At 41.7% G+C, this 25398-nt stretch overlaps 1 protein-coding gene across 7 annotated transcripts in view; it reads right to left on the bottom strand.

Moving 5' to 3' along the window:
• RASGRP3 (RAS guanyl releasing protein 3) overlaps window positions 1–25398 on the bottom strand; it is a 106359-nt gene that overhangs the window by 57618 nt on the left and 23343 nt on the right. For 2 of the 7 annotated variants that reach the window (XM_082745544.1, XM_082745545.1), the window contains exon 1: window positions 19286–19588. The exons of 2 other annotated variants lie outside the window; for them this stretch is intronic. The gene's annotated coding sequence lies outside the window, so the exon portion shown is untranslated. Of the gene's footprint in view, window positions 1–15117; window positions 15330–19285; window positions 19684–25398 lie in introns of those variants that run through there. 3 more of the 7 variants (XM_082745543.1, XM_082745548.1, XM_082745547.1) reach the window with 3 other exon arrangements.

Consider the following 25398-nt stretch of genomic DNA (forward strand, 5'->3'; position numbering starts at 1 on the left):
TAAACAAAGAAGAATCCCAGCTACTATGCCTTCTGGCACATTTTCATTTACAAAGTAGGTTCAAATTGCAAGACAAACTTCACCTTGTGCCCAAGCAAGAAAGTAAATTTGAGGATTTCTACAACATTTGTCAAGCTTGCTTTGGCTAACATATTATTATTTATTTCCATTTATAATATTTTTTTAAATGTCAACGTTACCTCCATGCTTTGCAATTCCCCCAGATTTCTGTGTTTTCCTTTTGGAGAAAAGCTCTCGTAATAAACAAAATAAATGTTTACTAATGATTCCCAAAGAGCATGGGACTTGGTGCAAATGCCCTTGCAACACTTTACTCTGTAGATTCTGGAAAGACTAAGGGAAAAACAGAATGTATACTGGGATATTTATATAAAAAATATGTAACTACTCATGCTTAGAGGCAAATACATTTTTAGATTCCTCACATTATAATGAGTGTCTAGTTTCACTCTCTCCCACTTCCTCTCTGGGTTGCTTTGGATATGTTGACTACAACTGTTAACAACTTACTCCTCCATGTTAAATTTGGGTAATCCTCAAGTACTCATCGCTGTGGGCTTTTCAGGATAATTTCCTATGGATAAATACCACCACTTAGATCATGAGTCACTTGGGTAACCAGTGACTACATAAGTTGAGCTGGTATTCTTCCTTTGTTGTTGTTTATTGCTCTAAAAGGAGAAACCAGAAACCAGGGAAGGGTTATTTACCGGTCAGTGCAGCTGCAGGGACTGGTCTCTAAACACCTGATTTCATCAGCTTGCTCATTCAAGTCTTCCAATAGTGCTTTTTTGGGTCTACTCAGAGAAATTCTGTAGTTCTAATGGGGAAAGAGATTGTGGTACAAGAGAGACTGACAACATTTCTATTTTTCAGGGGGACCTTTTATTTTCCAGGTAAACTCCCTCACTTTATAAAGGAGAGCCCTAGAATCAAAAAGTCAACATAATTTACCCAGGTTTAAAGAGTGAGTTTATGGGAGAAAGGGAAATATGCCACCATGGTGAGCGTCCAGAAAATCCAGCCTCTTCCTGGGGACCATGGGAAATAAAAAGGGTATGTATCAGAAAGCCAATTTTGAACTTAGACTTGGAAGAAATGCTGTCTGTCACAGAATTTCTGCTCAGCGGTCTAATTTTAAGGGGATTTGGCTCCTTGACTTTGCAAATATGATTTCTATCCCATCATCTCCCTTGGCCAAAATATATATATCTATATATATATTTACATTTAAGGGTCTAATGTGATAAAGGAGGTTTTAGTAAGAGGCTAAAATCCCTGGTTGGTGGGTCCTGGGCATCTGAAGCAGTTCTGGATACTTCTGAGCTAGGCAGAGATGTGTTTGTTGGTAACGGTGACCTTGAGAAGGTGGAACCTTGGAACTCAAAATGGTCCTGACACAAAGAGCTCTCTGGCTCTCTGGCTCTGATATTTGCATCCTAAACCCTGTCTTGTCATTTACTCCTGTCCTATGAAACCCCACATATTTTGTTGGTTAACTTTGGTCACTCAAACTTTGACTTCTTGTCTAAAGTCTTCCAGAAAAGACCTGCACACATTCCCCTCCCCGAGTCTAAACTCACTCCTACGGCATCACCAGGCTTTGAGACTCTGCCCTTCCTTTCCCAGGTTGGAAGCAAATAGTCTATAGTTTACAGTTCCTATTGTCATCACCCTCAAATTCTACCCACATCAGATAGTGGCAGCCTTTTTAAGAGGGATAAGGCTGGATTTTTAAGCAGCAAATGCTTCCCACGTTCTCAGAGGTTTGTCTCTGCGTTGGGTAGCTCTAACTTTTTTTTTTTTTTTTTTTTTTTTAAGATTTTGTCTATTTATTTGACAGAGATCACAAGTAGGCAGAGAGGCAGGCAGAGGGGGGGGGGAGCAGGCTCCCCGCTGAGCAGAGAGCCCGAAGTGGGGTTTGATCCCAGGATCCTGGGATCATGACCTGAGCTGAAGGCAGAGGCTTTAAACCACTGAGCCACCCAGGCACCCCAGGTAGCTCTAATCTTAATTGGAGAGAGACCTGCCTCTTATTAAATGCTTGAAAGAAATTCAAGGAGGTCCTTGGTTCAGAGGGACAATCTTGTCAGTGAAATGAAGGAGAACCTAGAAAGAAGTCTACACCCAACTTGAGAACACATCAGCCTTCAGCATGACCTTCATACTTTGCTCTGTGAGCGTGGACTCACGAAGCCAGGGTCAGAAAGGGAGAGCCAGGCATAGTGCTGGCAGCTGGTCCTTTCCCTGATCTCCCAGGTCCCATACACAACCACCATGCCCTCCCCCTCCTGCCAAGTTGGTTCTTCCACATGCAGAAAAGTTGCTCCCTAGGGAGTCCCCCTTCTCAATACCCACTCCTTCAAAGCACAACTAGTTTACAAGACACAGCAGTTTCTAGAGTAGACTGATATTAGTCTGCACCAGTCACTAAAATAAGATATCACAAACTAGATGGCATAAACAACAGAAATTTCTTAGAGTTCTAGAAGTTAGGAAGCCCAAGATGAAGGTGCTGGCCAATTTCGGTCCTCGTGAGACTCTTTCTGGCTTGCCCTCTTCTTGCTCTGTCTTCACATGGTGGAGAGAGAGAGAGACAGCTCTGGTGTCCAGTCCTCTCCGATGAGGGTCTTACAGTTATGACCTCACGTAACCTTAATTACCTCTGTATAGGCCCTATTTCTCAATTCTGTTACATGCAGAGTTAGAACTATGACTTATGGGGGCGCCTGGGTGGCTCAGTGGGTTAAAGCCTCTGCCTTCAGCTCAGGTCATGATCCCAAGGTCCTGGGATCAAGTCCCACTTTGGGCTCTCTGCCCAGCTGAAAGCCTGCTTCCCTTCCCCTCTCTCTGCCTGCCTCTCTGCCTACCTGTGATCACTGTATGTCAAATAAATAAAAATCTTAAAAAAAAAAAAAAGAACTGTGACTTATGAATTTGGGGAGGGACACAATTCAGTCCACAGCAAGACTCTTAACCAAGAATCAGAGATTTATAAGACCCCCCCCCAACACCATATATGGAATTATATGTGTTTGTGCCCATGAGCTTCCTCTTTTTTTTTAAGATTTATTTAAAATTTATTTAAGATTTATTTGACAGAGAGAAACAGCACTCAGGCAGGGGGAACAGGAGAGGGAGAAGCAGGTTCCCCGCTAGGCAGGGAGACCAATGCAGGGCTCGATCCCAGGGTCCTAGGATCATGCCCTGAGCTGAAATCAGACACTTAACTGACTGAGCTACCCAGGTGCCTCCCCACTGACCTTCGTTCTGGGAGAGGGTCCATAGCCTTCTTCACAGTCTCAAAATGGTCTGTCATCAACAATAGTTTAGGAACCACTATTTAAACCCACAAAGACTGATTGCCTCAGAAGATATCAGAAGAAGACAAAGTAAACCTCAAATTTCTTGAAGTTCTACCACCTAATGTCAGTTTTTAAATATACTAAAACAAATGGACTTGCCCGATGTAAAAGGAAAGGAAAAGCAAAATTATTCCCTGACTACTACCAACAGCATTTTAGTCACAAAAATTTGAGATACTGGTGGGGCTCCTGGGTGGCTCAGTGGGTTAAGCCTCTGCCTTCGGCTCAGGTCATGATCTCAGGGTCCTGGGATCGAGCCCAGCATCAGGTTTTCTACTCAGCAGGGAGCCTGCTTCCCCTTCTCTCTCTGCCTGCCTCTCTGCCTACTTGTGATTTCTGTCAAATAAATAAATAAAATCTTTAAAAAAGAAATTGAGATACTGAAATGTTTTCCCCTCCCAAGATTCTACGTGCAACCTTAGACTGAACACCCAACTAAAAAACAATGTGAGCTTCCCTCCACCCCCCCCCCCCAACTCTTCTGCGATATCTATGGCACTGTCAAGGTCTAGAGATACTAACCCACTCCTCCCAGTGAAATTGCTTTTTTTGCCACTTCGTTCAGCACCTTGGCCAGATGCCATCAGGTGAGGTGGGGTGGACACTGCTGTGTGGTCCACCAGCTTGGATGGCAATTCCCACAGGGCACAGCAGCTAAGAGGAAGACTCCAGGGTACATGGACAATGATTTAAGTCCAACCACTTTATAAAAACACCGTCAAATGGTGTCCTTTCAAATAGGGCTTTTAACAAAGAAGACTGGTGACATTTTGTTGACCCACAAACCACAAGAGTTCAGACATTAGTGCAATGCAGTTCTCAGCCTAAGGAAATTGATAATACATGTAATCTCTGCACCATCTCGAATGGGGCTTTGTGCCTATCTAAAGTCTTTATTCAAAAGACGTTATAGGGCGCCTGGGTGGCTCAGTGGGTTAAGCCGCTGCCTTCGGCTCGGGTCATGATCTCAAGGTCCTGGGATCGAGTCCCACGTCGGGCTCTCTGCTCAGCAGGGAGCCTGCTTCCTTCTCTCTCTCTCTGCCTGCCTCTCTGCCTACTTGTGATCTCTGTCTGTCAAATAAATAAATAAAATCTTAAAAAAAAAAAAGACGTTATAGCACAAGGATCTAATTTCACCCTACAAAACAATTCTGAAAAAGAGAGTTGATAATATTATTTCTATGTTACAAATGAATAGGAACACAAAGAAATTAAGTAAATTTTCAATTATCTACTCAACCAATTCATCAGTCAACAAGCATATTAAAGATTAATTTTTTTTACTTTTTGTTTTAAAGAAATTCATTTATATATATGACAGAGAGAGAGAATACAAGCAGGGGGAGTGGGAGAGAGAGAAGCAGGATTTCCTGTGGAGCAAGGAGCCCAACTCGGGGCTTGATCCCAGGACTCTGGGATCATGACCTGAGCTGAAGGCAGATGCTTAATGACTGAACCACCCAGGCACCCCATTTTTACTCTTTTTGGGAGGGGAGAGGCAGAGGGAGAGACAGAATCTTAAATAGGCTCTATGCCCAGTATGGAGCGCAGTGTGGTGCTCAATCCCACGACCCTGAGATCATGACCTGAGCTGAAATCAAGAGTTGGATGCTTAACCAACTGAGCCACCCAGGGATCCATTTTCTCTTTTTTGAATGATGTATAACTATTATCTTTCATCTTCTTATGAGTATGATTCAAACAGCAAAAGGATCTGATTCTTATCTCACCAGAAAAAAAAGTGTTGGTTTTAGGTAGTATCCAAACTGTCCTTTATTGACTAAACACAATATTGTGTTTATCGAACACAATACCTCTACCTTCCAGACATTATGACAGGGCCTGGGTACCCAGCAGTGAACAAAAGAGACCAGACCCCTGCCAAAGGGAATGTACAGTTTAGAGGGAAACCAACATCAGACAAGTACACAAGCTGATACACAATTATAAGCCTTTATAAGAACGATGAATGAAAACCCACACAGGAAGTGAAGAAAGATGGTGACAAGAGGGATTATTCTAGGTGAGTAGCAAGGAAAGGTCTCTTTGAAGTGTTGGAACTTGGAGAATATTTAGTGAGAGCTGTGAGAGAACGAAAGGCCTGAAGAACTATCAGGATTACAATCTCACTACTGAGTTGGGGAAGATGGACAGGACAGAGGGAGAGGCACACTGGGAGAATTCTAGAGCTGGGCTTCAGAGGCGCTAAGGTTCAGTTGCCTGTGAAGTCCCAGATGCAGGTCTCAAGATGCAGTGAATTCATCCAAATGTGGCAAGATCAGAGATGGAATTTAATTTTGGGAATTATCCCCATGTAAACAACATCTAAAGCTACAGAAAGGATTTGAATCGCTCGGGAAGAAAGCAGAAGGAGAAAGGAGAAGAGAGCTCACCCTTGCACCTTGGGGACTCCAACATCTAGAGGTCAGAGAAAGGTGGAAAGCAGCAGAGTGTTGGAAGGGGCTCCCAGAGAGACAGAAGGAAAATGTAAAGCATGTTGTGCCATGAGGCCAAGAGAAGAACATGCTCGTGGAAGCTGAAACCGTGTGCTGAATGCTACTGAGGGAGGTCAAACAAGAGAAGATGGGAAGCCAGCTGCTTTATGCATTTTTGCGACATGGAGGTCACTGGCAACTTTGACAAAAGCAGCTTTAATGGATCTGTGGGCAGAAGACTGGTTGGTGTGAGCGGAAGAGTAAATGGGAGATGAAGAAACAAAGACAGCATGTGTAGAATAAGAGTTTAATGACTTTATCTAGAATTGAAGAGAAATTGGCAGAGGATGTGGGGATCAAGGGATATTTTTATAAGACGAGAGATGCCAAAACATTCCTCTACCTTGATGGTGATGATCTTGTAGAGAGAAAGAAGTAAACGACTCAGAAGGAGAAAGAAGTAACCAAGGGGACGAGCCCCTGTTGTAACATGGATGAAGAAAGGAGAACATGGTTGCCAACACAGATAGAGTATGTAGAATTAGTAGGGGGAAGATGAAGGAGAACAACATAAATGAGACGGGCACCTGGGTGGCTCAGTGGGCTAAAGCTCAGGTCATGATCCCAGGGTCCTGGGATCGAGGCCCACATGGGGCTCTCTGTTTAGCGGGGAGCCTGCTTCTCCCTCACTCTCTGCCTGTCTCTCTGCCTACTTACGATCTCTGCCTGTCAAATAAATACATAAAATCTTAAAAAAAAAAAAAGGAACATAAATGAGAGACATAATCATCAGGTTGGTAGCAGTTTATCTAATCTACCTGCTTCCAATAGTCCCAGTTCCCCTTCCTGAGATTTTTGAAGAGGAAAGAAGCAAACAGAGAAACAAGCTCCCCAAGTCCCAGAGGGAGAAGTCCCAGGATGAACTGTCCTATGACTTAGGATCTAAAGATCCCTTTTCCTGCCCGTTAAATAGTATGGAGCTAATTCTCTTGAATATTTTTCTAGTCATCAAGTATCTGGATTCTTGCCTGCCAACATGTGATCCTCTTAGATAACAAAGTGTTGTCTACTTACGTTGTAAACCACTCAGTTTGGCTTTCTGTGGACCTTATTCTGAAAGACTGGTCATTTTCTGTCTCGTTTTTTGCCCTGGTGCCCATGCAATAGTATTTCGATAGCACTCATGAGATGAGATGGCATGTGTAAATCACCTAGTGTTTTCAAGGCACATGAGAGTAAGATTTGTAACCAACACATACTGATCAGGATTTCTCAACCTCAGTACTATAGGTACTTCAACTGGGTAATTCTTAGTTGTGGAGGTCTGTCCTTGGTTCTGAGGGATGTTTAGCAGCACCTTTGGTCTCTATCCACTAGGTGCTGGTGGGACTCCATCTCCAACCCCAGTAGGAACAGCCAGAACTGACTTCATAGGTTGTCAAATATCCCTGGAGGATAAAATTGCGTGCACGCATGCACGCGCGCGCGCGCACACACACACACACACACACACACCCAACTCTGGGGAAAACCACTGAAACAGACTGATGTCTTAACATCAAAATGGAAACTGAAAAAGTCAATCAAACACCTACATTTCTTTCTAGTATCAGAATGTCTTTTTTTGTGTGTGTAAGCAAAGGGTGGCTATTTGAATTTTTCAGTCTTCAAATGAATCCTAGATATCTTCATCAGCAAGAAGCCTTTGAGAAAAATGCATCTTCTAGACATGCTCTCTGCTTGATTTTTAATCCTTGAGCCAATCAGTGGGTTTTAACATGTCAGAATTTGACTTCATTTACAACATTTCAAAGCTTCCTATGTCTAAGCTTGTTATATCACTCTAACTGACATATTTTGGCCCTTGTTTTATTCCTGTGCTAATCATTTTCAGTTTTATTTTGTTTTTGCCATTTATCATAAGCTGCATTTAATCTTTCAGGAGACTGTCAGAAAATTTATGAACATGGACATTTTTTTTTCTCAATATGTGAATAAAGAGTTCTCTTTTGTGTGGATAATTTACCTTCTTTCCTCTTGCACACATACCGGCTCTTCTAGAGTCATCCCAGGATGACTCTGTATGGAATGCGTTGCCTCTCCTACAGTTTCTCCTTATAAACTATTCACTCTGTTATCCTGTTCTTCGGCGGAGTCATTATAGGTAGGGAGGGATGAGATGCTCAGCATGAAACGGTTGGAGGTGATTTGTTGTCATACCTGCTCAGTCGTTTCCTGGCAAAGAGTTTATGTTTCTGGGTGTCAGTTTCTTCACATTCAGATTCAATTAACCTTTACTGAGAAGCTTTAGGTTTGCCAAGTCAATAATGGACATTGTCTCAAAGGCTGTTTTGTGGATGGGTATGGTTGCTCCATATGGCAACAACTTTTGAGAATCAAGAAGTTCTCAAACAGCTTCTCATTTTCATAATTAACCCAGTAGAGCCAGCCATGAATTGTGTTCATCCTTCTTGAATTGTAGCCTTTCCTTTTGGCAAAATAAATGTATAAAGTTCATCTCTCTTGTGTAAAATACAAATTTTGCACAAACAAATATTGAACTCCAGTTAAAAATATGACTGAAGAAGTATTTTGAAATGAAGTGCATTGCTGTCTGCAACTTATTTTGGGGGGGAAAAAAAGGATGAACCAATGGATGGATAGAAGAACGGATAAGTGGGTAGATGTGAAAAAGCAAACGTAGTAAATTGTTAATGATAAAATTGAATTGGTGGCACATGGATATTCACTATATAATTCTTTCAAGTTTTTTTGTTTGTTTGAACATTTTTACACAAAAGTGTGAAAAAATTCCTTCCATTATTTTATTTTATTTTTTATTTTTTAAAGATTTTATTTATTCATCTGACAGACAGAGATCACAAGTAGGCAGAGAGGCAGGCAGAGAGAGGGGGGAAAGCAAGCTCCCTGCTGAGCAGAGAGCCCGATGTGGGGCTCGATCCCAGGACCCTGAGATCATGAACTGAGCAGAAGGCAGAGGCTTAACCCACTAGCCACCCTGGCGCTCCTCCTCCTATTATTTTAAATTCACATCTTTCAAAACTTTAGTGTTTGGGGATTTGATGAATAAGTCATGTTCATTAGCCTTTATGATTTTGTAACTATTATCAGCTGTAAACTAAAGTGATCTCAGTTACCAGTCTGTCCAAGTGGCTCCTCTATCCCCTTCAACATTTTAGATGTTATTCTGGCTGTTTCCTAACTTTTGTTAATGACTTTCTTAAGATGGGACACTCAAAATTACTCTAAATGTTCCAAGTCTGAAAGTTTTGTTTGAGGAAGATATTTTTTTGGATTTGTATCCACACATCTCTTACTAATGAAAAACCAGGCTGAATTGCTTTTCAAGGACTCCCTACACTATATTAGTTATTGGTGTATTCATATATTGGTAATCCAAATTTTCCTTCTTACTCCCCTTTACCCCCATATCTAATTGATCTCCAGAATTACCAGTTTACTTTTTAAGTACTCTGAAAAAAAAAAAAATACTCTTCCATCTTCTCCATCACTATTGGCTTGGTTCAAACCCATCTCTGGAGTCTTCTATTGGTTTGGTACTTTTTTCCAAAAATATTTTTGGAATATTCTTTCGACTTATTCCCCTCATTGCCTCCAGAGTTTTTTCCAGATTACAAATATATTCATATCACTTCTTTGGCAAGCTATAACAAAACTTATAAGTTATTAATTATTTGAGATGTATTAATGACCTCATGGGTTTTTCAAAATATAATTTATCTTTTAGAAATACACACCAAAATAGTTACAAGTGAAATGATTAAATGACTGAGATTTGTGTCAAAACTAATATGGAAACAAGAGAACATCTGTGGGATGCCTGGGTGGCTCAGTTGGTTGGACGACTGCTTTCGGCTCAGGTCATGATCCTGGAGTCCCAGGATCGAGTCCCGCATCAGGCTCCCAGCTCCATGGGGAATCTGCTTCTCTCTCTGACCTTCTCCTCCTTAATGCTCTCTCTCACTGTCTCTCAAGTAAATAAATAAAATCTTTAAAAACAAAAAACAAAAAACAAAACAGAATACACATTCTTTAAAAAAAAAAAGAGAGAACATCTGTGGGGATAGAAATGAAACAAGACTGGCCATTAAAAATTGTTATTCAGGTAATGAATATCATGGGGGTTCATTATATTATTCTGTCTACTTTTGTATACGTTGGGAATTTTCTATAATAAAAAACTTTTTGGAGGGTATGTGCTATGGTGAGTGCTGTGAAGTGTGTAAACCTGGCGATTCACAGACCTGAACCCCTGGGACTAATAATACGTTATGTTTACAAAAAAATTTAAAAATTTAAAAAAATAAATAAAAAGCTTTTTAAAGACTTTCAATGGTCCTCAAAAACATCTAAATGCTTCAGGCGCCTGGGTGGCTTAGTGGGTTAAAGCCTCTGCCTTCAGCTCAGGTCATGATCCCAGGGTCCTGGGATCAAGCCCCGTATGGCATCAGGCTGTCTGCCCAGCAGGGAGTCTGCTTCCCCATCTCTCTCTCTGCTTGCCTCTCTGCCTACTTGTGATCTCTGTCTGTCAAATAAATAAATTAAATTAAATTAAAAAATCTAAATGCTTCAAAAGGGTACACACTACCCTTAGCCATCAGAACCACCTTATCTTTGGACCTTTTCTCCAGTTCCTCCTCTCACATGTACCCTCTGGTTCAATTGTATCAAATTACATGTTCTTCATGGAAAGGAGACTTTCTATTTTTTTAAGGTTTTATTTATTTATTTATTTGTCTCAGAGATAGAGAGAGGGAGAGAGAGTGAAAGAGGAAATACAAGCAGGGGGAGTGGGAAAGGGAGAAGCAGGCTCTCCACTTCGCAAGGAGCCCGATGCAGGGCTTGATCCCAAGCTCCTGAGATCATGACCTGAGCCGAAGACAGATGCTTAAAGACTGAGCCACCCAGGTGCCCTGAAAGAAGACTTTCAAAATATAGTTTTTTCTCCTTGAATAGTGATTACTTATCCTTTTATACCTAGTTCAAATGTCACCAGTCCTAGGGAACCTTCTTTGACTCAGCCATATATATAGACATCTCCCTTTTGCCAACTTCCATAAGACTCTACGCAAGTTCCCTTTTATAGACCAAGTATTTGTGTGTCATGATTGTCATAACAGTTTTTAAAAATATTTATATGCTTAACTAGGTGGTAATATCCTGTAAGGTAAAATCTGTGCCATTATTCATGTGTGTAACAAGCAACACAATGCATATGTTTAAAAACACTTGCCAAATGAATTGTATGAAAATATATTTGGGGTCTTTTTTCCCTTCTTACTTTTGTTATGTAAATATAAGCTCCAGCTTCTACATAAGAAGACTCATAAACTAGGCCATACTTACTGATGTTTTGATAACTTTCGGTTGACTAAAATTTCCGTTATTGAGGATTAAAACTCAAAACAGTTTTCCAAACATACTGGCCTCTCTAATATGAGAGAATATTCCACATAGTTGCAGAGTTTAAGGCATACACATTTCTCAGTCATCCTTATAGCCAGAAAGATAAAACCTCAAATCTTACACAATAAAACCACCATGACTGACTTAAGTCAACCAAAGTTCCTGCAGCTTCCAAGAGAGGGTGAAGGAAATATTTCTTCTAAAACCCCAGAGAATTAAAATAGCATGAGGTATGTTCCACTGGTCCTGCTTCAAGGTCTGCTTCGTCCTTTTATCTATTTGTAATCATGGCCCCAAGACACAATTTATTAAGTAAGTATGATTGCCTCATTTGATGCCAGTATTATGTCACTTCTTATAAAAACCAAATATAATTTAAAGCAAACTGTCATTGCTGGCTAATCATCCAGATCCTTCGGTCATGATCTTTTTTATACCTGTCATCATCTGAGATAGTGCTGTGATTTTCAAGCATAGCCAGAGGCTTGGCTCTGGAAGAGAACCCAGCCCAAGGTTCAGAGGACCAGAGTTGAAAGAACAACTCAACAACAGAAACAGGATGAGTGCATTCTGGGTAGAGGCTAAGAGACGACTGCAGGACGTACTCATGAATCCAGAGCCCTAGGAAGGTTTTTTTTGTCATTTAGTAGCATCCTTCTAATGGAAACGGCTATGTATTGAGCATGACATAATGTTGGTTGTGTGTAAGCCAGCAAAATCCAGACTCCACAGAAAGGCTACCCTTTCCACAGTAAACAGCAGTTTTTAACATAAATATAGTGAGAGACATGTGAAGCTCAATAGAAAAAGTATGTACTTTGTTTACGGGCAAACTAGGACCAGAATCCTGGCTTTGCTACTCACTGGCTTTGACCTTATGGAGGATACTTGACCTCTCTGAAATTTAGTTTTCTCTTCCATAAAGAGCATCAGTGATGAAGTTTACCTCTGGGAGTTGTGAAAAGAAATACCCGTTTCTTTCCTCTCCCAGCCGCAGATTCTGTTTAGATGCTAACTACAGAAGGAAAAGAGAGATGGATTCATCTTAGAACCTGAGTGAGCCAGGAGAGAGAGACAACAGAGAAATTTAGACGGAGCACTGTCCTTGCCATAAACAAGCAAGGATCTGCAAAACATCCTGTCAACTCATATGATTTTGAGTGGCAGGCATTCCACGCATACATGAAATACTTTCTACTTTTGAAAAGCAGAACCGAAAGGAAAGCAGAATCCTAAGTTCAGTCAAATTGAAGCCAGGGTATGATTTTTCCAGAGCCAAGTATGGAAACTATACTCAGTTCTTCTATTTTAAAATGGTTTTAAATTCTTGAATCGTTTTTGAGCTTCAGGTTTCTATATTAACTTGAGATTTGAGAACATTACTCCTTGATAGTCACGGGCAAGTTGATAGAGTATGGCTGGGGAAGGCTGTTTGTCCTTCCTAGCTCCTTGACTCCACACCCAGAAAGTTCTGTCAAACCAGTGTGTCAATTCCTAAAAAGGAACAGACCCCCAGGTGGTACCTTCCTCAAGTGAACTCATATACAAGTCTCCAAGGAAAATTGGTTCAGCTCATTTTGAATTGTTAGTTGAAAGGAAAATTACTAATCTCTCAAAACAAAACAGATGACTGGCTAAACAGCCTTTTTTCCCTTCTTTCTCCCTCTCTTTCCTTTCTCTCCTTCCTTCCTCCCTCCCTTCCTCTTTCCTTCTTTCTTTCTTTCTCTCTCTCTCCCTCCCTCCCACCTACTTGCTTGCTTGCTTGCTCGCTCCTCTGATTCCATGACAGATTGATATCCTCTTTGCTTGAATTCTTCTCCAGCCCCTTGACTTCCTTCTGGCCCTTTCATCAGTTGCTAAGGTCGCAACCACAGTACAAAGACCTTGGCTGTGATTTTTGAAACAATGAGGCAGCAGCAAGGTAGTAACTAAAGTGAAGTTCTGGAATTAATGACGAACCTTTTTCCATGTTATTTTCCCCATCACTAGTTCTCTATCAAAGGCCGTACCCAGAACACATTCTCTTATAAACACTTACAACACAAAAACAAATCAAGGACACAATGATCTCGGCACGGGTCTTGGAATATTTTGTGGGGTAGGGACACGTCCTTTTAAAGCAGCACTAAATTAAGCATAAAGATAGGACAGCAGTTGGAATAGATGAGCCTTCAAAAAATAAAATGACCAATTTGATCCCATGGAAACTTCCAAGATGATGGGGTACCTGCAGTTACATGAATCATTTGTATAATGACTTGAATTCTCCAATTACAAGAGGGATATCAGGTTTATATTACTTCCTACTCTACACACTGAAATCCAGGACACTAAGGGTTTGTTTGTTCTGGGCTTTTTTTTTTTTTTTTAAAGATTTTATTTATTTATTTGACAGAGATCACAAGCAGGCGAAGAGGCAGGCAGAAAGAGAGGGGAAGCAGTCTCCCCGCTGAGCAGAGAGCCAGACGCTGGGCTCGATCTCATGACCCTGAGATCATGACCTGAGCCGAAGGCAGAGGCTTTAACCCACTGAGCCACGCGGGTGCCCCATTGTTCTGTTTTTTGTTTTAAGATTTTATTTATTTATTTGAGAAACAGAGAGAGAGAGAGCAGAGGGAAAGGAGAGAAGATCTCAAGCAGACTCTGCACTGAGCACAGAGCCCCCCATGGGGCTTCATCCCATGACCCCAAGATCATGACCCAAGCTGAAACCAAAAGTTGGACACTTAACCAACTGAGCCACCCAGGGGCCCCCAGGACACCAACCCTTGAACCTACCCTTGAATCTACCATTTCATTTTCTTTCTTTCCCGCTTTTAAAAAAATGTTCTTTCCCCTTTTGTCCTCTTGAGAGGTACAGAAAGTTCTGATTATTACAGTAGTTACTAAGAAAAACATTCTTTGAGTCAATTCTTGAATTAAATGTTTTTCAGGATTTTTTTAATTCAAAGAAGGCTACCTTTCACATTCATACTAAAAAAAAAAAAAAAAGGAGGGGACAGCTTTAGAAAGAAAGACTGTAATGGCTATTACTGTCAGAGGGCGGTTCCCTTGCTTTCCCCCACCCCCACCTGTAAGTCACAGCCATTAAAATGTGCAGCTACATTGTAAAATCATCAGGCATTGGGTGCTGTCATTTTTATGACCTCGCCAACACACAGATAACATTGTTCTACAATGAACTGGGTGACCATAACAGAAAACGGACTAGTAGTGGAGATGCTCAATTATCCTACCAAGCTAGGGCTCTTGAGGTAACTTTGTGGAGGCAAATAGTCCCAGTGGACCCTGTTCCTAGTAGTCAGATTTATACATTTCCCATGGGAGTCCAGGTATTATAACCAGGAGGATTCCAAGGCTGCTGATGGTTTTGTGGGATAATGGGAGTGGCATGCTGAACAACAGGCTACATTTTTTGGTACCTAAAACGAACACATAAACAAAAAACCCCAGATCCCTTATAGAAGTTGAATATTATATCATGCCCTAGTTAGTAGGACCCCAACTTAATCATACTGTGTGTGCAGAGGAGGAAAACAACCACTAAGTTCGTTTAGAAATACTGCACAGATACACTCACTGACGTGCACAAGACGGTGCATTCTGAATCAGTCTCCCCTTTACCCTTTGCCCACCAGAAATAATACAAATTATGGCACTTTTGATCACAGAGGACAATTCTCTAGCTAGTACTATTCAGAGTCAGAGGACACAGGATTTTGTGGAGCTCTGCCAGGGACTGATTCCCTGTCACACTCACTTGGCCTCATTCTCAGCTTCCTCACGGCGAACCGTGGTGATGATGCCCTCCCTCTCTCACAGGATTGTAGCAAAATGCAAGCAAGTGCCCCAGAACATTCCAGTAGAAATGCAGGAGTTGGTCTTCTAGATACTCCAAATGGACTCAAGATCAAACACAGCAAACCTACACAGACTCAGAGATGCTACTGTGATCATTTACAACGACGAAAACAAACAAACAAACAAAACTCCAGACTTTCAAATCCATCAGAGGAAGGGAAGAAGGGAAGGGGACTTGCAAGTAGGGGAACAGCTCTAGCGACTGTAAATGCACCATCAGTACAAAGGGGAAGTGGGACCCAGGGGAGGGAACTCTGCTAACAGGGTCTTTGGAACACACCATCTGGAAAAAAAACAAAGACACAAAGCCAACCAACACGGTATCACAAATTTTGTTTCCTCATCCTAAAAGCTCCCAAGAAGATAACCACTTTTTTATTTTGCTTTAAACTGGATCTGGAGTATAACTTACAAACTCTGCAGTGATTTTGAATCTGTCTCATGTGTCTCTGTTTATCACACGGGACTGTTCCCACTGCCATGGAAATAAGCCATTCCCAGCAAGAACTGGAGGTAATTTCCTAGTGGTTCTGGTTTAGCAGACTGTTTGGGTCACTTCTCTGGAGCTGATTTAGAAGCATCGGCAGGTGATAAGTTGATTAAAAATTCCCCTTTCTTGCTGTAAATAGCTTGACCTTCAGAATGCGTAATCTTGCCATGTAACAGCCTTGAAAAAAAAATGCAAACTTTCTCAAAGACATCCATGACTGGTCTCCAGACTTAATTTTCTTCCTGATTAAGCACAGGACCCTTCTGCTGTCTATGTATCACTCAGTCCTCTTTCTCATTACCAGCCCTAATTTGGACATTTAACGACAGGGAGGAACCAAATTAAATTTTTAGAAGGGTTCAAGAACTATGGCTTTCTTTCTTTCTTTCTTTCTTTCAGATTTTATTCATTTACTTGACAGAGAGAAAGAGCACAAGCAGGGGGAGCAGTAGGCAGAGGGAGAAGCAGGTTCCCTGCTGAACAAGGAGCCCCATGTGAGGCTCGATCCCAAGACCCTGGGATCATGACCTGAACCAAAGGCAGACTCTTAAGCAAGTGAGCCACTCAGGTGACCCAAGAACTATGTTTCTTTAAGGGCTTGGTCTCTGTCTGGCCGATGACCCAGAGAAGCTTCAGGTTCCTGGCCCACAAGTGAAGAACCATCAGTCTTTAGCTACGCGACAGGTGCAGGGGGAAGAGTGTACCTGGGGCCAGGGCCAGAGCCCGCAGCATTTCCTTGGACAGGGAAAAGCAGGCCTCTCCTCCAGCACCTCACTCCCCCCAGCCTCCAACCTCCCCTGTCAGGCTCAAAACCGCAGGAGCAAACAGAACCGCAGGAGCAAACAGAGGGAAGGACTACATTGTTTCTATGCATGAGGAACACCCACCTGCTGGGACAACCAGCCTTCCAGGTGGAATAACAGCGAACAGGTCTGCAAACAGTGTTATCACCACAAAGCCAGCTATTGGGGTGCGGCAGGGGTGGAGCAGCTGTCCTCCAAAGGAAAGGAGTGACAGGAAAAGCTGAGGAAAAGGCCAGAAAGGGCAGGGACCATGGAGTGCTCCAGCCTAACGGGAAAGCTCCAACTTGCCGTTCTTCCCAATGGGAGAGCCATCCCTGAACTACTCGCAGTGAGAAAAACAAGCTGCAGGTCAGTGATCTGAACAGCTCCGGCCTGGACGGTCACAAGGGGAAACCTCGCCCTTCCTGCCCGGGAGCAGGGAGCAGCGTCCGAAAGAGCCTTCCCGCAGGGTGTGTGCGGTGTGTGTGTGTTCTGTGCAACTGAAATGGTCTCGTTTGCATTCAGTTAAGCACTTCATTAAGCATTACGCTTTTAAGCGTGAATGTGTGGGATCAGTGTATGTGTTCCATGCTTTTTTTTTTTTTTTCATGTGTGCAGTTTCTGGAGTCAGATCCAGGAGCCGCTTCTGTCTGTGCCATGGACTGCCCAGTGGCCGAAGGGGACCCTGAGGCTTCAGGTTCTCCGTCTATAAAACTGAAATGATGATAGCTAGTACACAGATGTATTGTGAAGGTTATATAAAAATGAATACACTTGCTTAGCACATCATTTGGCAGAGTAAGTGCACGGTAAATGGAAGTTATAATTATTAGGATTAATGTTATAATCATAAAATAATAATAGTGGCGGAAGCCTTGAGCCCTCTTTGTTGGCTCTGCAACAAAGTAGCTCTTTGACCCAGATAAATGTGTTATAATTTTCTCAACTTTGAAATGGATGGTACATTCTAGAATTTCTATCCAAATCTAAAAGTCTGTGACTCTATAGGCATTCTTTTGGCATGTAAAATAATTATTCATTAGGCTGTTAATATTCAAGGTAGCATGGGGTTTTTCAAAATCATCTGTGGGCCTTGAAAAAATCAGCACTTGAATAATTCAAAGGATACCCTGTCAATGAGACCCCCCTCCCATTTTATCGTGGGTGTCTCTATTATCCTGGAGACAAAATTTCACCTGATAGTTCTTTTCCACGATGCCTGCAGTAAAAGCGAAACTAAACCATGAGCAAACTCCCCTAAAAAGTGGCCCAGTGGGCAACCCTGGGGGCCAACAGGGAAGTCACTGAGCCACACGGCCATGGGCTAAAATCAAGGCCCTCACATAAATGGCATAAAGAGGAATTTTTTGCTTGTTGAACTTTCCAGGTCTTGTAGACTCTTCTACATTTTAAGGAGAAGAAGGGGAGAAATTTCCCAGTGCCAGACTAGCCCCATTTACAGATGGGCATCTGAAAGTGCATTCGTCCCAGATGTTTGACTGATGTGGTACCCAAGACCGGCTACGCCAAGGGAAACCGCCACAGGCCCAGCGTGCTCTGGTCATTTTCAGTCCATCCTCTGCCTCCCATGGGTGGAGGGGGTGTGGGAGAGCAGAGCTCCCTCCAGGCAGGGAGCAGAGACGGCAAGACAGCTGGACCCCTTGAGTCTATCTGACCATCCATCAGTCATCTGGGGGAAACAAACTCACTTTGGAATACCCTGTGCTTGTCTCAAGCAAAACAACTGTTTGGTAAGAACCGAATCCAAACAACCTGCCCCCGCCTCTCTTCCTAATGTCCGGGCACTCCAGAAAAAGGAACTTGTTTGGTTATCTCCGCCAGGGCTCTGATTCAGAGGCCTGTCACTTCCAGAGGTTTACCTCACTGATTCCGGGTTCTGTCCTCTCCCTTTCCCCTTTTCCTTTCTTAAACATTCTGGCTGGTGACGACCACAGAAAGTCCCTGAACAACAGCCCCATTCCAGCATGGTGCCTGCTGTGCTGCTCTCCCCAGAGTAAGCTCCAATCAGCCGAATGAACCCGAGAAAGAGAGAACAGGTCTGTTACTTGGAAGCCGGCTCTCAAGCCCCCAGAGCTGATAATCAGCCACAGGCAGCACTTTCATCACTCAGGTCATCAACAAGGAGGGACACTAAGCATCATCAAAACGCTAACTTGCCCTTATCTAAAGTCAGGAGGACCAGGGGGTGACTAAAAAAATTAGCTTTAAAGTAATGAGGTTGAATTAGCTTGTTCCCGAAAAGAGCTACAAAATGTATCTTCAGTGAGTTGGAAAGCATGCCTGAACTCAAAAAAAAAAAAAAAAAAGCTTCCTTATCTAAATCTCCATATCATTATGTTAGTTTTCTGTATTGCAGATTGTTATACACCGTTAAATGAGATCGTTTCCCAAGCTGACCGATCAAGTGAGACATACACCTTTCTCAAAGCACTATTTGTTTCAAATTTCAATGGCGAAATCGATTCAAATCCAATCCAGTCATCCATCCACTTTGTTGTAAGCTCTCTTTTTCATAACTTGAATCTTGGCTTTGAACCTAAACACCACAGACCATAAAAATCCCAGACACCAGGAAATCAACTCGTAGCTTCCTAGGTAGGAATCAAGCAAAATGCCTTATTCACCCTTAAAGTTAGAATAAAACACTGCTGCAAATGACAGATTCTAATAATAATAATAATAATAATAAATCAGTAAAAACGCAACTGGCTATTAACAACAGATAACATAAAATACCTCCTTGAATGCCAAATGGAAACCAAGATCCAAATTAAAATTTGTCAGTGCCTTGCAAAACACGCACACACTCTCTCTCTCTTTCCCTCCCTCTCTCTGTCTCTCAAAAGTTCTCCAGTTACTTACTGGGGCGGTTCCGACGTCCTCCTCACATCGGCACCCTGCCTGTCCGGCTGCCAAGTGCTGGAGCATGCCTCGAGCAGCTGTTTCCTTCAAGCTGCGGCTCTGTGTCTTAACCAGTCACATGCGCCTCCTGATAAATACTGCTGCCGTGCCAGGAGGTCAGAAACTGAAGATCATTATTCTCCTAATTCGCAAGCCTCATAACCCCTGAGCTGGCTCAGCCATTTCATTAGCACGCAGAGCGGTGCATTCCACAATTTGTTTTCTTTCAGTGGCAAACCCCAAACAGCTGATAAGTCACCCTGAAGGGCAGGTCACTGCAAGTGGAAAGTTGATGTGTATGTGGAGGGCGGGGGAGGGGTAGGAAGGGGTGTGGGGAGAGGAGCTGCAGTCCCTATGGTCTCTCATCTCATCAGGTTTTCACTGGGGTTCTTGAGCAGCAGGAAGAAGGAGACGCAGCAGGTGGAAACTGTGCTGCGACCGGGTGCCCCCGGGGTCCATCAAGATGCTGCTCCATCTTGGTTTTCTCTGCTCAGCGTCCAGGCTCCGGTTTGTGGGAAGAGCTGTTTAAGATTGGGCAGCCTGGGCGCCTGGGTGGCTCAGTGGGTTAAGCCGCTGCCTTCGGCTCAGGTCATGATCTCAGGGTCCTGGGATCGAGTCCCACATCGGGCTCTCTGCTCAGCAGGGAGCCTGCTTCCTCCTCTCTCTCTCTCTGCCTGCCTCTCTGCCTACTTGTGATCTCTGTCTGTCAAATAAATAAATAAATAATCTTAAAAAAAAAAAAAAAAAAAAGACTGGGCAGCCTGTTGTGAGGAAGGCGGACTAACCATCTCAGGATGTTTAGGTTTAATTTCGAAGGCCAGGGCTTCTGTGCCAGGTGATGCTGAGGGGCGAGTGGGTGAGGGTTAAGGAAGACCATTATCTTCGTCTAGAGCCAGTGGAAATGACTTTCAGGTAACCTGAGACTGAGCTTCCGCACACTATAGTTCTCTGTTGGAGCGTATCAACATTTGGGGGGCACCGCAGAGCCGTTGAGACTATCAGCGGGGAATCAAGAGTGGAAACAGAAATGATCACAAGATGTACAGGCCGCTTTACAGATGTGCTGCTGCCCCCTTTGGTGCTAGGAAGTTGAACCGACCTGCTGTTTCCTGTGCGACTCAGGAAGGTGGCAGACGTTCTGGGAGCCTTGTTGAATTCATACTTCTCACCTGAGCTGATGGTTCCCCTCTCCAAGGAAAGCCTGTGGACGCTCTGACTTTGGATAGCACCTGACTTCTTATGCCACCTTCTAACAGCAGAGCCCAAGCAGGCTAGAATGTAGGTATGACAGGCAGTGAGCTATTTGGCAAACTGAACATCCAAAAGAGATTTTAAGAGGTTAAAATGCCCCGGGGGATTTCTGCACCATAATGAGCCCGTTAAACTGTCAACCTTGATTTTTAGTAAGTGAGATATTACTCAACAGAGGAGCTTGTGTGGGCAATCTTCCATATCTGGGTTTTGTCTCATAATTATTTACAAAATCAATCAAATCAGAACTTTCCCTCCATACAGAGGATAGAGTGTTTTTTTTTTCCAGAATAACAACAACAACAAGAGAAGACCAAAACCCCTCAGTCTTACCATTCTTTCAGGGGACTAATTTGTTACCAACATGTGAGTGACCAAAGTGTAAATAGAAAAATGTTTTGCAAGCTGCAAAACATACCCCTTTTGTTCAAAGTTAGTAATACAACGAAACTACAGATATTAAAATACAATGTGCTAGAATATGTCACCTTCCTAACCCTTTTTCCTCGTATGACAATCATGAATCAGAAGCAGAAAGGGAGGCCTACTGAAGACTGGAAATGTTATTTGGATTTTATTTATACTTCACACTTAACAGTAATGGAAACTTTGGTGATTTTGTGGCATCCATCAATCACCTTATTTGCAACTGGTGGTGTTAATTATTCTGATGATCCATTGCATACCACATACTTAATGAGGCAGAGGCTTCTGGAAACCCTTCAATGAACAATGAAAAAAACAGCCTCGGGAAAGGTAAGCATAGAAATTCTCTCATTCCTTTGGGAGAGAGGAAGGGATGGATTCCAAATCATACATATCAAGGGAACTGTCAACTCGGACGAAGATCCTGGGCCTTTCTGACAGCGTCCAGGAGTGTCCCAAAGGTTCCAAAAGACCCTTTTCTAACCTTGCAAACAAATGGAGAAATCCCTCCTTTGTGTCCCAAACACCTACAGGGACCAATCTTCTCCTTCAACTCCAAAAGAAGTGCCCTCCTCCCACCAAAGGCTACCCCCACCCCCGCCCCAGCTTTCTGTCTCACCTTGGATCCTTTGTCAACCATCACGCCTTCTCTCCCTGTCCACTTGCCCTCCTCATTATCTAAATATGTTCACATTATTTTTACGTCCTAAAAACAATCTTTTTTGATCTTTTGCTTCCTTAATTACTGCCCTAACCTACACATTCCCAGCACAGGTGAGCTTCTAGACACACTTCTTGTGTCGCTCATCTTCACATCCCATTTATCCTGAGGTTGGCTTCCAGTCTGCCTCTTCCCCCAACTTCACGGAAACTCGTTTCCCCAAGTCACCAAAGACCAATGCTATTGGACACCTTTTTGCTTTTATCTGACTTGACCTCTTTGCTGCACTTGACCTCACTGGCCAAGCACTCTTTAATGTGTTTTCTTTGGGCTTCTGTAACATTTCATTCCTACCTCCTTCAGCCTCCTACGTGGACTCTTCTAATAGAGTCCTGCTCTATTAGAGTTATTTATTATTATTAGTCCCGCTGCTCTCACATGTAAAAATCTCCTCTCTTCTTCATGTTTTCTAACAGCTCCCATATATCTTAATTTATTACTGAATGACTGCAGTAGTTTCCTAATTAGTTGTTCTGTCTCCAAAAGCCTGTCTCTGACAAAAAAAAATTTATTTTGTTTTATTTTTAAACTTTTGTACCATAAGCCTCTCCAAAACTATGGTAGAATCTCACGCATCTTTGTATTCCCAGAACCTAGAACAAGGCTTAAATCCTTCTTTTGTACATTCTGTTACTGTTGCATTTCTTACTCTATGTTATAAGTAGGTCTTAATATGTCTATGTCCCATTCACACTTTGACAACCTTAAAGAAAGCCTGTGACTTCCTCATTTTATATCCTGCAGTGCCTCATCCAATGTCTGACCTGTAGGAGACACATGGAAACAATGCTGAATGAATAAATGAATGATTAAAAAGAAAGATCTTCTGTTTACTCCTCTCAGAAAAGATGATAAGAAAAGTAACAGTAACTCATTTTATATTAGACCATCAAAAAATCTTAAGTAACGTCCCCCCACAAAGAAATTATTTTCACCACATTCTATGACCGCATTGTAATACAACTATAAAATAATTGCAAAAGTATAAGTCAAAGAAGAACCAAGCTCTTGGAAAATTTTTATGACTCTTCTTTAAGAAAATAATTGATTGGAAAGAAATCAAAAGGGCAATCACAGAATGCTTAGCAGGTCTCAGTAATGAGAATACCATATCCAATACTGTAGGTAGAGCCAAAAGAGTTAATGAGAAGCAAATTGACCCAAGGAGTTGAAAAACAACGGATCAATAAGCATGGGAAAATGCCAAAGTTATTAAGAAATTGTTTCCAAAGAAGTTTTTTGTCCAAATTACTTACACAATCAAGTTATCCTTGAGTTTCAAGCCACGCATAATTCCCAGGCTGTATAAAATGTTCAAATGAACAAAAGTAACAGAAACCTAACATAATACCCCAGACACAAAAGCACACAAACAAACCAACTGATAAAGCATAATAATGGAAACCACAGACTAACCTCACATATAAACATAGTCTACTAGAGAGACGTAAAAAAACTGTGAATATTAAGGAATGCATCAGTATGATGACGTGATGGTAAAAAGCCTTTGAATTAGCACAAGAGGTACTCTTCAAAAGTCTTTTGATAAAATTTAGTATCAATTTTTTTAATTAATAAAATGGAGTTAGGAGAATTTTTCTTGGCATGATAAAGATGATCCCAAACCAAACACAAGTGTCATATAGTATAGTAGTAGAGATATTAAATGGTATATTAGTAGAGACATTAAAATTAAATTGAGAAACAGGGAAAGGGTGCTCGTTGTTACTACAGCACTGTTTCCGTCATTCAAGCCTTTGCAATCAGACAAGAGTAAAAACAAACAAGCAAACAAACAAACCAAAAAACTAAAGAAGAATTAGGGGAAAGCAAGAGACAAAATTACCCAACTTGCATATGTTATAATCATTTACTCAGTAGAATCAACTTTTAAAAATGTTTTAAATGATTATAAATGCCAGTGAACAATCACAAAATCAAATTAATTGGGTTTCCCACGTCACAGCCTAAAACTGTTAGAAAAATCATGGGAGAAAAAAAAATCTCATTCAAAATGGCAACAGTAATAAAATTTCTCGGAAAGACAAGAAAAGTGAAGAAAATATAAAGGAATTTATAAGTTTACTGAGAAAATAGGAAATCTTTTTTTTTTTTTAAGATTTTATTTATTTATTTGACACAGAGAGAGAGTGATAGAGGGAATAGAGGCAGGGGGAGTTGGAGAGGGAAAAGCAGGCTTCCCGCTGAGCAGGGAGCCTGAAGGGAAGCAGGGCTTGATCCCAGGACCCTGGGATCCTGACCTGAGCTGAAAGCAGACGCTGAAGGACTGAGTCACCCAAGTGCCTCAGAAATATTTCAATAAATGGAGCATTCTATGATTTTCCAGGACTGGAAGACTCAATATCGTCAAGCTGTCGATTCTTTTCTATTTAATTAATACATATAATTAAATTTTGATTAAAATGCCAGAGATTTTAAACAACAGGTCAAAAAAGAAATTCTGAAGTTTATGTGAAAGAATAAAAAGCTGAGAATGGTAAAGAAAATTTCAGAAAACAACAAGGCTGGTCAAGGGTACTAGGTATTAAGTAGGCTGAAAAATCAAGAATTAAAAGTTTGATTCTGGAGCCAAAAGAGGCAGACCAATAGCAGAACAGAAAGCCAGAAATACAAAAACAAGTACTATATTAAAATGTTTATTCGTTGGGGTACCTGGGTGGCTCAGTGGGTTAAAGCCTCTGCCTTCAGCTCGGGTCATGATCTCAGGGTCCTGGGATTGAGCCTGGCATCAGGCTCTCTGCTTGGCAGGGAGCCTGCTTCCCCCTCTCTCTGCCTGCCTCTCTGCCTACTTGTGCTCTCTCTCTCTCTGTCAAATAAATAAAATCTTTAAAAAAAATGTTTATTTGTTAAATATGATATTTAAACCCAGGGGAAAGAAATGGACTATATAATGACTGGTTGGATAGTTAAGTATGATGAACAATAAATTATTACCAATTATTAAAATAAAATAAAAATCAATTATTACCTCACAAAAATAAAATCAGTTATTATCTCATACCATACCCAAACTAAATGCCTAGTAGACAAAGGAACTAAAAGTGAAAATAAGACCCCACATAAACTTGAAGAAAATCATGTGATTTTTTTTAACATCTTAAAATTATTTTAATTTTAATTATTTTAATCATGACTAAATGCTTTTACCATGAAAATTATTTTAATTATGATCACAAAAGTGAAAACCATTTAAGAATGTTTTAAATATTTAAATAAGTAAAAAGTAAAAAAAAAAAAACCCACCATAAACAAAATTAAATCGCGCATGACAGAATGAGATTAAAAAATGAAGCCTCTGCCCTCAGCTTTAAATGCTTTAATCATCTACACAAAGAGGAGAAAGCCCTAAGAAATGTGATCATGAAAAAAGACCCAGAGCTGCAATGCCTCACCTTCCCCTGATTAAGTAAGACACGTTTTCCTAAGTCTCAGTTTTCCACCTTTCTGTGTCTGGACTCCATATTGGACAGCAAGTCACTGGACGTGGTGGAACGAGCAGGTTCAGAGGACGTGGGAAGAGGAGAGAAGTGTGGTCTTGCTTGAGCACCGTGGGTTCAGAGATGCCCGGATGGGCCTTTATGTCTACCTGAGATACTCCCTTAAGTAGAAGTCCCAAATGGTTTCCATCTTATGCACACATGGTCAGAGAGCAGGA

The sequence above is a fragment of the Mustela nivalis genome (assembly GCF_964662115.1).
Source record: "Mustela nivalis genome assembly, chromosome: 8".
NCBI lineage: Eukaryota > Metazoa > Chordata > Mammalia > Carnivora > Mustelidae > Mustela > Mustela nivalis.